Below are 12308 nucleotides of genomic sequence, written 5' to 3' on the forward strand. Positions count from 1 at the left end.
TTATATTTTACCTAGTTTATTAAGATGTCTTATTCTTAGTTTGGAAAAAATAGAGGAGAAAATAGGCATTAGGCATGATCCTTTTTGCAAAGCTGTGACATATTGTTCATAATTACAGAGATGGTTTGCACCACAATCATAAACATTTCCAATGTGCTTTCAGAGATTCATCTGGCTGTGGCTGAGGATTGAAGACAGCGTTTGTGTTCTTGTCTTCCAACTTTTTATTTACTACCTCCTCAGAGTTCCATGCAGAAGTTTATAGTGATTCCTTTCATCTTCTCCCTATATATTTCATCAAACTTTTCATTCTGGGCCACAGTGAAATGGTTTTTCCAATCCCCCACAGTTCCTAGAAGATGGAAACCAGATAGGAGTTGTCATTCTCTTATGGACAGACTGAGTGGACCCAAGTTAATCAGTGGGGCACCCACATTAGGCTTGGCCTGTCAGTAGCCTGACTCACCCAGTTATCCCTCAATGAACTCCATTCCATCTGCAGCTATCTGCTATGGGAAGCAGCCCTCTGAGGCTCAGTGCAGTAGGATGGGCTTCTAAATCTAATCATGACTGGTACCAGGAGCTGGTGACCCAGAATGACCCAGCCCACCTATGGTAGAGTCACACAGTGGCACTACACAGACATAAAAACAAATGCACTATGGAAATACACCACATGAAGAAATCTCAAGATGTTATGTTGACCAAAGGCCCCAGACATAAAAAAGTGTACTGCGTGATTCCATATGTATGACATCCAAGAACAAGTAAAATCAATCTACAGGATAGAGATTAGAATAGCAGTTGTCTCTGCAGGTACATATTGATAAAAACAGGATATGAGAGGGTCCCTTTTGGAGTTATGAAAATGATATCTTGATTGGGGTGCTGGTTGTATGGCTACATATATATCAAAGTATGTTAAACTGTATGCTTAAGATCTGAGCATTTTTGTATTTAGATTATATATCAACATAAAAGAATTTGAAAATAGTTAGAAGGAGATACTATTTTTCACTAAGCAGTGATTAAAATAATTTTATATTAGAAAATGTTCTTTGTTCTACCAATGTCTCTTCTGAAAAATTATGTAACAGAAAAGTATCAGGAAATAAGAACTATGCACAAAAATTTTCATTGTGACATTATTCATAAAGATGGAAACTGAAGGCAATGATAACTTCCCTATCACTAGAAAAACAGATGGGTGAATTACGAATGCTTATTATGCCACTTTGATATAACAGAGGACTCCTAAAATCAGTGAGGGGCTTGGATCTATATGCCTTGCCCTGAAGAGATGTTTCATATTCTGGTGGGCAAATTTGTATAGGATAACTACATATGGTATACATATCTCTGTGTTTGTATGAGAAAAAAGGAAGAGTGTGTATAGAAAGGTAGGTATGTAAGGGCCTAAAGAAGGGCTATTTGCAAAATCACCATCAGCTATTTGAAAAGAAATGGAATCATTTGATTTGTTTCAGAAGCATTGAGTACTCTTTTAGATTGGAAAGGGCAATGAAATAATTTCAGTTGCCTACCAAAAAATAAAAGGAAGAAGAAAAGACATTACAAAATAGTATGTGAACCATAGTTCCACTGTTGTGAAAAATAAAAGTCTATGCTTATAAAACAGAGAGCAGAAGAACTTTGGGGTGGTAGCATTTGGAGGAGATTTTCTTTAAAGAGATAATATTGAATTGATTTAACTTTCTATAATTTTAATGGATTATTTCTTACATAAAAGTGATGAAGTTTTTTTCCCTTGAAAAATATATGCTGGGCCAATTAGAATCCCTCTTTTAAGAATTAGAAGCAAAAAATACCAAGAGGAGGCAGTTCTCAGCAGTAGTTACAGTTGAAAATCATGATGTAGGGCAGGTTTGACATGGTCATGACCGAGGTCTGAGCAGATATTGAGACAGAAGAAACTATAATGTAAGTTAAAGTTACAATGGGCAAAGAGAGAGGAAATGGGTCATGACCGAAGATATGCATAATGTAGACAATAGCTGAGCCTTTTAAGTGGTGGATTCATAGAGCAAAGAGTTGTGACCTCCTGCTGCTTAGGTCCCAGATCATTAGGTAGGTCCAGGAGTCTCTGTGAATTCTTGATCAATAGTTGCTCCTGCCTTTATTCATTGACAAGGTTGCATTTCCTTTGCTATTCACAGAGCTTTGTCTACTACAACAGGTTCAAGTACCTAGCTTTTTTAGAACCAGGTATCATGAATAGTCAATACATTGCTTTGGAATTAGTGAAACCCAGTATCTTTTTGTCAATGTTACCAGGCAGGCTAAGCATTTGTGACAAGCCCCACAAACCTTTTCTCATGAAGGGGGAAATGGACTGGTCCAGGATAGATTTGGGAACTGTAGAACGATTTGTCATGGGATTTTCCTTCATTTTCTCAAATGATGTCTCTTGGACAATTTTATCTAGCACGGTTTCACCCAAGTTCTTTCCCATGAACTGTGCCACTTTCTGAATTTCATGTTTTGGGTCCTGTGTGAGGGTGACATAGGAATGGAATGGATGAGTTTCAGAAAGCCATGATTCTTTCTCAGAAGTACAGCCCTGCATAGCTTCAAGTTTCTCTGGCCCTGGGTCTAAGTGGTTCTTTACTCACCTTCTTTATGTCCTCATAGAAGAGGAAGAGAACCTGATATCTGTCTTTCTTCTGCCACCATCCTTTCACATGGTCAAACCAGGAGCCCCAACCCACTGTAACAGACACAAAGAGCAGTCTACATAGAAATGGCACAGAACCTTCTGAGGGTCAGGATTTTGTTGATTTGAAGTGTAAAGGGGACAAATTCTGCATCAGATACCTCCTAAGAGTCCTAATCTGTTTGATTTTGATGGTCATGTGGACTGGGACAGGCTTGGGGTTATTTGTCCAAACATGTTACCCAAAGTGTCTTCCTGTTGAGGATGCACAAACATGCGTACCCTCACTGAGACAGCAATCCCTTTGGAATGAGGGTGCCTTAACAGAACCTGTGACCCAGAATAAAGACTTTCTAATCAGGTGGAAGATATTTACTGAGGGCTGTGGGTCTATAGTGGAAAAGCAGCCAAGCTGCTCTACCTGGTCCCCATCCACGGCAGGACTTACCTAAAGAGGCACATAAACTTCTAGAGAATCAAATGTTATGTCTGATTCTCTTGAATCAGTCTCACTAGAATGGGAATACAGGTACATGAAGCATTTTCTTTTACCTTTTCCATCAATGAAGGTTTCAAAATATTCTTCCCAGGTTCCAGGGTCAGGTAGCACTTGATTCATCCTTTGGAAATGGTAGTAGGAAACCATACAGTCTTTGGCATTTCAAGCTACATAAAGGAACTTTATGGTAAGGAGACAGATGGATGAAAAATGGTATAGAAATGGATTTTCACAAAGTTCACCTGGGTTGAGTCTTCCTGAGGATATCTACACACACCTGTTTAGCACTTCGGAGCTGGCTGTGTGGCTTTGTAACCTCTCACCACTCTCCTTGTATCTTTGCCAATTATACTCTGTTTCCAACCTGGTCCTATTAAGTCTTTAATTAGCTAACCTGATCCCCACGGGTGGCAGGGAGCTAAATCCTCCTTTAGAAAGTATGACCTGTCGTGTGACTAAAAAATGCCACATGCATGTGGATGAGCCTTCTGACAAACTCATCTTGGTTTCCTAGTGAAACAGGATAGCTTCATGGTTAGGGTCTGGACTGTGGAACAGGAAAAGAGTTACTATCTTCCTTCTGGCCTCTCCAACTTTATTATTTCTATCTCTAGTCACTTCAGCTCTGCCCCTACAAAGCATCCTTTTATGTGTCACTTTGACCTCAAATTCAAATCTTCCTCTTCCTAACTTTTCATTTAACCAACTTTTGTCTCATTATTATAAAATGAGTGAGGTAGGTAAATTCACATTGATTGTATCAGCCCCCAAAGTGGCCTCTCAACTATCCACCCAGGACCCATGAACAGTAATTTCGGTGCTGTGCTGATTTTCACCGTAAAACAGTGGTTCATAATCAGGGATGATATTTTCCACCAGAAGACATTTATCAATCACCAGAGACATTTTTAGTTGTGACGCTGGGACAGTGATGCTGGCTTCTAGTGAGTAAAGGTCGGGAATGCTGTACATCACTCTACCATACACAGGAGACAAAACTAAGATTTCATGTCATGCCAATCAGAATGGCAGCCATTATGAAGACAAACAACAATAAGTGTTGGTGAGGATGTGGGGAAAATGGTACACTCATACACTGCTGGTGGGACTGCAAACTGGTGCAGCCAATATGGAAAGCAATATGGAGATTCCTTGGAAAATTGGGAATGGAACCACCATTTGACCTAACTATTCCTCTCCTCAGTCTATACCCAAAGGATTTAAAAACAGCATATTACAGGGACACAGCCACATCAATATTTATAGCAGCACAACTCACAATAGCTAAATTGTGGAACCAACCTAGATGCCCTTCAGTAGATGAATGGATGAAAAAAAAAATGTGGCACTTAGACACCATGGAATTTTCTCAGCAATAAAAGAGAATAAAATCATCGCATTTGCAGGTAAATGGATAGAGTTGGAGGAGATAATGTTAAATCCCCCCAAAACAAATGCTGAATGTTTTCTCTGATATAAGGAGGCTGACTCATAGTGGGGTACGGAGGGGGAGCATAGGAGGAATAGACGAACTCTAGATAGGGCAGAGGGATGGGAGGGGAAGGGAGGGGGCACAGGGTTAGAAATGATGGTGGAATGTGATGGTCATCATTATCCAAAGTGCAGGTATGAAGACACAAATTGGTTTGAATATACTTTGTATACAACCAGAGATATGAAAAATTGTGCTCTGTATGTGTAATATGAATTGTAATGTGTTCTGCTTTATATATAAATTTTAAAAATTAATAAAAAAATACATAGGAGAGTCCTTCTGCTCCCACCCACATGAAAGAATTATCTGGCTCAAAATATCAGTAGTGCTATATTTATTCATATCAAACCATCTTTTATATTCTCTATTCTGATACTTGGACATTTTGGAACCTTTCTGTTTTTAGAGGGAGTATCCTTTCTAGGAGTGGCTCATTCCAAGGTCTAGTAAATATGCAGCCAACCAATCCAGAGCTCACTGTTCCACCTCCTCCTTTATGAAGCTCTCATACTCTGAACCACTATCCACCTGCCCACTCAACACAGGGCAGGTACCTGACAATTAGACACAGCCCTATGCCCCAGAGTCTGCTGAAATTGTTCAAACCACCCAACTCGAAGCCTGCCTCCTTGCGTCTCCTGTCCCCATCCTGCAGAAACTACAATAATGGCTCTTGTACATATTGTTATCTCATCTCTCTGCATCCCCTCTCCAAGTTCATGAATTTGATATTCATCTGTATTTATACTGCATATTAGCCTATTCTTGGGTTTTAAATTTCAATAACTGACATATATTTCTTTAATAGTTCTGTTTCTAATTATATCTTATACCTGTATTTTAATTTTGATTCAATCTTTCATTTCTTTGTACAACCTATTCTTCCTTCCTTCCTCCTTCCCTTTTTTCTTCTTTCTCTCTTTGTCTCTCTCTCTCTTTTTTTCTTTCCAGTGCTGTAAATGAAACGAGAACTTTGTATGCTAGGAAAACACCCTACTACTTCCCAGACCTCTTCTTTTATTTCTATAGGTGATAAATTGTTAAGTAACGTTCTTGAGGTCTAACTCTGCCGCTTGTTATCTGTCTATCTATCTATCATCTCTATCTCAATCTCAGTATCTTGGCTAATTCTGTATTTTGTAATGTGGGGTGGTGAGCTCAGGTGGGTATCTTGTGGGGCCTGGACAGAAACTGTATTCTTCCAGACCATGTATGTGCCTGCCAGGCCTCCTGTGAACACTGACAGTTATTATATGCTGATTTGACTTATTGTATTTTCTTAAACAGCATAAGGAAGGCCAGTTTGAATCTCAAAGTTTTGAGAGAGGAGGACAGTGGGAACACATTCTCAGGGGAGCTAAGAGCAGGCTCAAGACAGGCTCCCTGGGTTCTCCTTCATCTTCTCCACCCACCATTGAGGATTCAACCTTTCAGTATCCCAGTTATTCTCCTTATTCTTCTGGTTCCTTATATCCTTGGCTTTGGCCTTGTGCCTTTGCAGCCATCAAAATTTAAGTTGTTGGGTTATCCAGGTCATCAAATTTCCCCAGACAGATCCAGGCCTAATTTACTTCTCTGAGTTTTATTTCCCTCTTCATTTTTAGAACTTAGGGACTTTCCTTACTTTTAAACCCATCTCAGTTGTACATTTAAAAAGGAAATTCTGCTATGTCCTGCAGCATTCATTGGTGGTATACAAATGTTTTTGTATACAAAACATCATCCTGGAAACAGAAGTTCTCACTCCTTACCCAGATTTTCCAAAAGGAAGCCATTGTATTTGATGTGAGTGCCCCCACCTGCACCCCTGCCATCCTGAAATTGCCTTCTTAGTCATTCCCATCTATTTCCACTGCTGAGAAAACAGTGCCCCATATTCAATTTGTGCTCTTGACTCCCTTTGGTTACACAGTTCTCATCTTTTGTAGATCAGCAGGCATGTTTCACTGCCCTATGTTGTGACAGAAATCTAACAGGCACTGATGTAGATGATAAATAAAGTACCAGAATGAATAAAACAAGGAGCTCAGGCTGTGGCCAAGTGCCTACTCAAGAGCATTCATTGCTCCATCTGTTCATCAACTTTCCCTTTTGAAAAATCTGCAAGGCTTTTATTTTATTCCCCTTTCCCTCTCTCAATGGCCCAGCCTGTGGCCCCCTGTTCTCACTCTTCCTTTCACAGCAAGCCTTGCTCTTCAGAGCAGTGGATCCTCACGCCTCCCCATGTCTTATTCTCTCTAGAAATTCAGTACAGCTTCTGCCTTCACGTCGTGTTAAAACTGTTCACGGGAACATCCTTGTTGAAACTGTTCACTGAACATAGAATCTTGCATTTTCCCTTACTGTTGAGAAGCTGTCAACCCTTCAGAAGTAGAGGAGAGGTAAAGATATGGAGGAGGAAGTTCTGAACCGGGGTCTGGAGGCCTCACTCTGGGTGGGCTTCCTCTCCTCCTGCCACCAGGTGGCTGAACTGATCCTACCTTGCAGTTGTTTTCCCAGAAAGATGGTGGCAATAACTGAGTAGGAAGGTGAGTCCTTAGTATCCGTGGAGCAGGCATCGCATTGGCTTTTTCCACACCTTTAAAATAATTCAAGAGGACACATCTGTATGGTGTAAGCACTGTGTGGGGACTTATGTCTCAGGCTCTGTCCGGAATGTTTCATTATGCACTTATCTCTCTGCTTGCTTCTTGGCTTTCTTTGGGGATCTCACAGTCATATTACTGATATTACTTTCATTCTGAAGAATGACAACACGATGGCTATAAGGGAGCTTCAAGTTAAGCTACTTCATTACTTCAAAGACAAGGAGATGGACGACTGTATCCTGTTGAAATGGAGCCCATCAGGACCAGAGAGCAGGGCTGTCACCTTCCAGCCAGCTAGAGCCAACCCCATGTGACTGGCCTATGCCCATCACTTTTTCCAACTCTAAAACCATAGATATTTCCTGGCATGTAAGTCTTGATTTCTACTCTTTCATTTATACCATTATTGGGTACTTGCTGTATGCAATATTGTGTTGAACTGAGGTTTTGGGGAAAGGACAACAAATAAAGCAAACATCTTCTCTCTAAGGAGTTTCAACTCTAGTGTAGCAATCAGAGGCTCAGGTAAATTGCCAGTGGAGAGCCAAAGGAGTCAGTGCTGAAAATCAAAATTGCTCCAAAGATCTGGAGTGAATTGATGTGCTTAGGTGACACAGTTGAATTTGGACCTCTTGTATATGATGGGTGAAGATCCCTCTCCATGAAGGGTCAAGAATGCTGATTGCTGAGGGAGGGTATTTCTAAAATAAAGAAATAAGAAATGACATAAAATAACATGTTACTTTAAATGTGCAGCAGGGAGTTACACTTAGAAGTGGCTTCCACACAAACTCCCATTTTGCTGGCATGGTGTGAGGACTGGCAGGGGATCAGGTCTCCTGTTGTAAGCCTGTAATCAAAGTGCCCTCAGCTGACTGAGGAGCTAAGCCCTCTTCTCTCAGTGCCTGTTTTTCAAGGATGGGCCTCATCGGGAAGGAAACTGTGGAGAAGATGCCTCCCTGTGTCTCTTGTCCTTTGTTCTGGGCACACCTGTAAACTATATTTTGCCTTCTAAAAGTGTGGTGCTGGGAGTGTTGTTCTGGATGCCAACTTCCCTCCATTGCTGTCAACCAGGCTCCTGGGCAATCTTTAAGTGTTATGGGAATGGCTGTTCTACTGGCCCTGAGGAGGAGGGAGTCTCTCTGCTAGGTCCCAGGAAAGAGAATGAGAACTGAGCCCTGGAACAGGGAGGGGCCAGGTCTGGAGCTGACATCCGTGTTATGGACAACTTGAAGCATGCAGACCTAGTACTTTCAAATCATGGCTGCTTTTGAGCCACTCCAATTGAGGAACAGTTCTTTTTGGAAGCTTGGCATGATCTCTCATCTCCACAGCTCTTCCACATTTTCTCCCCAAACTTTCACTTTAGCATTAGCATTAACACTAACATTCTGATCATCTCAATTTTATTTATGGGGATCTCCAATTAAGTTTTAAGAAACTGGTATCACAATTTCACATAACAACCATCTTAACCTTTTTGTGTGTGTGCCTTGGACTGAACCCAGGACTCGGGCATGCTAAGCACATGTTCTACCACTAAGCTATACTCCGAACCCCATCTATACCATTTCTAAGTATACATTTCAGTGACTTTAAGTATGTTTGCATTGGTGTATAATTATACATTTCCTGAACTTTTTTATTTTCCCAAACTGAATCTCTGTGCCCTTTAACACTAACTCCACAATTCTTCTCCAAGTCTCTGGCAATCACAATTCTGCTCTCTGTCTCTTTGTATTTGACTACTGTAAGTATTCATATAAGTGGGATCACAGTATGTGTCCTTTTTCATTTGGCTTATTTCACTTAACACGTCTTCGGTGTTCTTCATGTTACAGCATACATCAGCATTGTGTTCCATTGCATGTATGTACTACGTTTTCTTTGTGCTTGCTTCTCTTGGCTATTGTGACTAGTGCTGCTGTAAACTCTGTCTGAGTCCCTGTTTTCAATTCTTTTGGATATCTGTCTAAAAGTGACATTGTGGATCATGTGGTTCCAACATTATTTTCTTTAAATAAGAGAGCATTCTAGTACTAAAAAGAAAGTTGGAAAGCCACTTTTAGAGGCCATTAAATCCATACTTCTCAGTAAGGATTCTCAAACTTGCCCTGCCTTTCCTCAGCTCTTCTCTGGTCTCCTGCTCAGACTCTGCCCCTGTGTTCACATGGGTCCCACTGCTGCAGGCCCCCTGTGTAGAGGACATGCGTCTTCTCTCTTGCTTGCATCTCTGTTGAGGCTATGGAACCCATTTTCATCTCACTGGCAGGGAGCAGGGGACACATGGAGTCAGTCATTTTTGGCCTTCATCCTCTGCACTGAGGTCCTAGCCCTGGGATTTGAGCCATATACCATGTGTCTTATGAGAGAAATAGTCCAGCTTGCATTGCGGAAATAGCCCCAGGGAGTACAAAGTTAAATAGCTAATAGTTAAATAGTTCTTGCCTTCAAGGGGCTTGTGGTCTGGCAGAAGAGAGAGGCAATAGTCAACAAGGACAGTAACAGCTGATCATTCTGGTCCCCTCCAGGAGTGCAGTTTGGCCATGCTCCCCTCATTCTGCCCGTAGCACTCCACGCTAACCTCTGACTCACCCACTGACTGTGACATACATATTGTCTGCATTTTTCTCTTCCATGGAACCATAACTTATTGAGGCCAGTGAATGCCAGATGTCTTATGAGCAGTCCAGGGCCTGTAGTGAGTGTTGAACTGAGTGGCTTACTCCTAGATTTCACCTATATGTTGTTCGCACACCCACATGCATGAACATTTCCTCAGTCTTTCCAAATGTATTCCTGTTAGACTCTGTGCTTTTGGTGTGAAATGTCTTTGTACCTGGGATTTGGTCAGAGGGTGGAAGGGACCTTAGGAAGGAGACTGACTAGCTCGTTCATTGCCCAGTGGTGCCCATCCACTCCAGAGGTTTTGACCCTTGACTCACATGTGTAAGTCGATGTCATCAGCTACCCTCCTCCTCTCAGGGGCACACCTCACCTCTATGGGCAAAGACTGTCTATCCTGAAATAAAACCACTGCATGGATGAGTCTCCACTGAGTATTCATCTGTCAGTGGCTGGGAAGAAAAGAAAACCTGAGACTGTTTGTTCCTCCTTGGACTCAGGGCACCTTGATTCATAAAGAACCATCTTGGCTTCCATATGACATGCCAAACTGGGTGATTGGTTACCATGCTTCTTAAAAATTCTGCAGCTGCTGGGATGACCTGAGGGAGGCTCTGTCTTGTTTTTTTCTGACTTAGTGATGGGACATTGTGCTCCCCACTGGCAAGAAACCTCATTAGAAATCTTGCTCAGGATTTTCTCTCTCTTTAATCTCCCCAATTGTCAGAGATTAAACAATGGTGACTGAGGCAGGGTGTAGAAACAAGATCAAAAGTTGGGCTTGGTTGGTCCAAGGACCAGATGGCACCCTGGGGCAAGTGATTTATCCTGGAGAGGTAGCTGGCAATAATACTTTACAATGATACACCCGGACAGGCACTGTTTCAAGCTTTTTATATATATTAACTCAGTTAATCCTCACTACTAATTGAGGTAGGTGCTAAATTCTGTGGTTATTTTGTGGCTGAGTAAATTGTAGAGACAGGTTAAGTAACTTGGTAAAAGTCATGGGATAAGTGACATAGCCAGAATTTGAACCCCAGTTGTCTAGATTTACCCTACTGTGGAGTCAGAATCAGAGACAAAGAAAAATGGAAGATCTTGATTGCACATGGAATGAATCCCAGTTAGGCAAACAGAGGTTAGCCTGTATAGGGGGTCAGCACCCCACAGATAATTAAGAGATGGAGAACATCAGGCATTGGATTGCAAAGCCAGTGTCACCTACATAGGAACTTAGATCCAGAAGGACCTCAAGGGTATCCTGGCTTGGAGATACACCTGGACAAGGTTACAAGCTCTTCTGCATATCAATCAGACCAGGAACTTCATTTCTTAAAGCATTTGGAAAGGTTTGTTAGAGCACCATCAACGGTTTTCTGAGAATTCCAGATTTCCATGCTAGAGCTGCATTGCTTCATTCTCATAGCTCTATTTATCTGTGTTCCCGAGTTTCTATTACATGGATCTCTGTAATGCTCAGCTTTGGGAAGCATCTCTCTCTCTCTGTGTGTGTGTGTGTGTGTGTGTGTGTGTGTATCTGTGAACTCTCTGGAGCTCACCAGAGGGACTCACCTGAGGGCTGGGGAGGCCGAGCCCACTCAATGAAAGGGTGGCGGTGTTGGATGATGGCTCGCTGACACTTCTCCACATCTGCATCCTGTTCAATCATGTCCACAATTTCCTGAATCCATGTTGTCCCTGAGGGTCAGAAGAGAAAGACAAGAAGCAGAAAACTATTAGATAATCTTCTTGAAGCTTCCTGAGGAAAAGGATGAAGGGACATGGAGATTGTTATTGGCTTCAAACTCCTCTGGGTCCAGGATCCTGTTTGCCATGAGAGATGGACGTCCATGTGGGACAGACTTTGGGTCTCTATTCTGAGTGGAGCAGCAAAGGAAAAGCTCACAATCACCCAAGAGCAGGGCATGGCTGAGCACAGTAGGTGGGGCCTCCAGCACTGCTATGCTGCGCCCCTTCCGGGAATCCAGGGATGCCAGGCATCCAAGCCTAAGCCCCCTCCTAGAACAGCAAGGAGCACGTCTTCCATCCTGGGGAATTCTGACTGATGTGGAAATAGCCTTTCTGACTTAGCAGGGTGAGGTCTCTGCTGTTTCCCTGCCCCACAATCACCTGCTTTAGGGTAAGTACAAATGAGAAGATCGTCCGGCTTGGCCTCAAAGTTCTGGATCTGGCTCCAGTTGTCTACAGTGGTTCTCTGCAGGGGGATCCCTGCCACCTCTTTCAGTTGTGATTGTTTTTTCAAATCTGAGGTGAGAGCCATAGTATCTTGTGATGGAGAGTCCTTATGGGAAAAGAAAAGAGCTTTCTTAAAAAAAATGGTTTTAAAATACACATAACATGAAATTGAACATTTTAGCCATTTTTAATTATATAATTCAGTAGCATTAGTTACTTTCACATTGT

At 42.0% G+C, this 12308-nt stretch overlaps 1 pseudogene; it reads right to left on the bottom strand.

The window, feature by feature from the left end:
* Positions 1-12308, bottom strand: part of LOC124078502 (sulfotransferase 1C2-like) — a 17318-nt pseudogene continuing 5010 nt past the window's right edge.

This window comes from Marmota monax, unplaced genomic scaffold (assembly GCF_021218885.2).
Source record: "Marmota monax isolate L192 unplaced genomic scaffold, Marmota_monax_Labrador192_F-V1.1 WCK01_AAM20220418_F8-fsc01628, whole genome shotgun sequence".
In the NCBI taxonomy this organism is placed as follows: Eukaryota; Metazoa; Chordata; class Mammalia; order Rodentia; family Sciuridae; genus Marmota; species Marmota monax.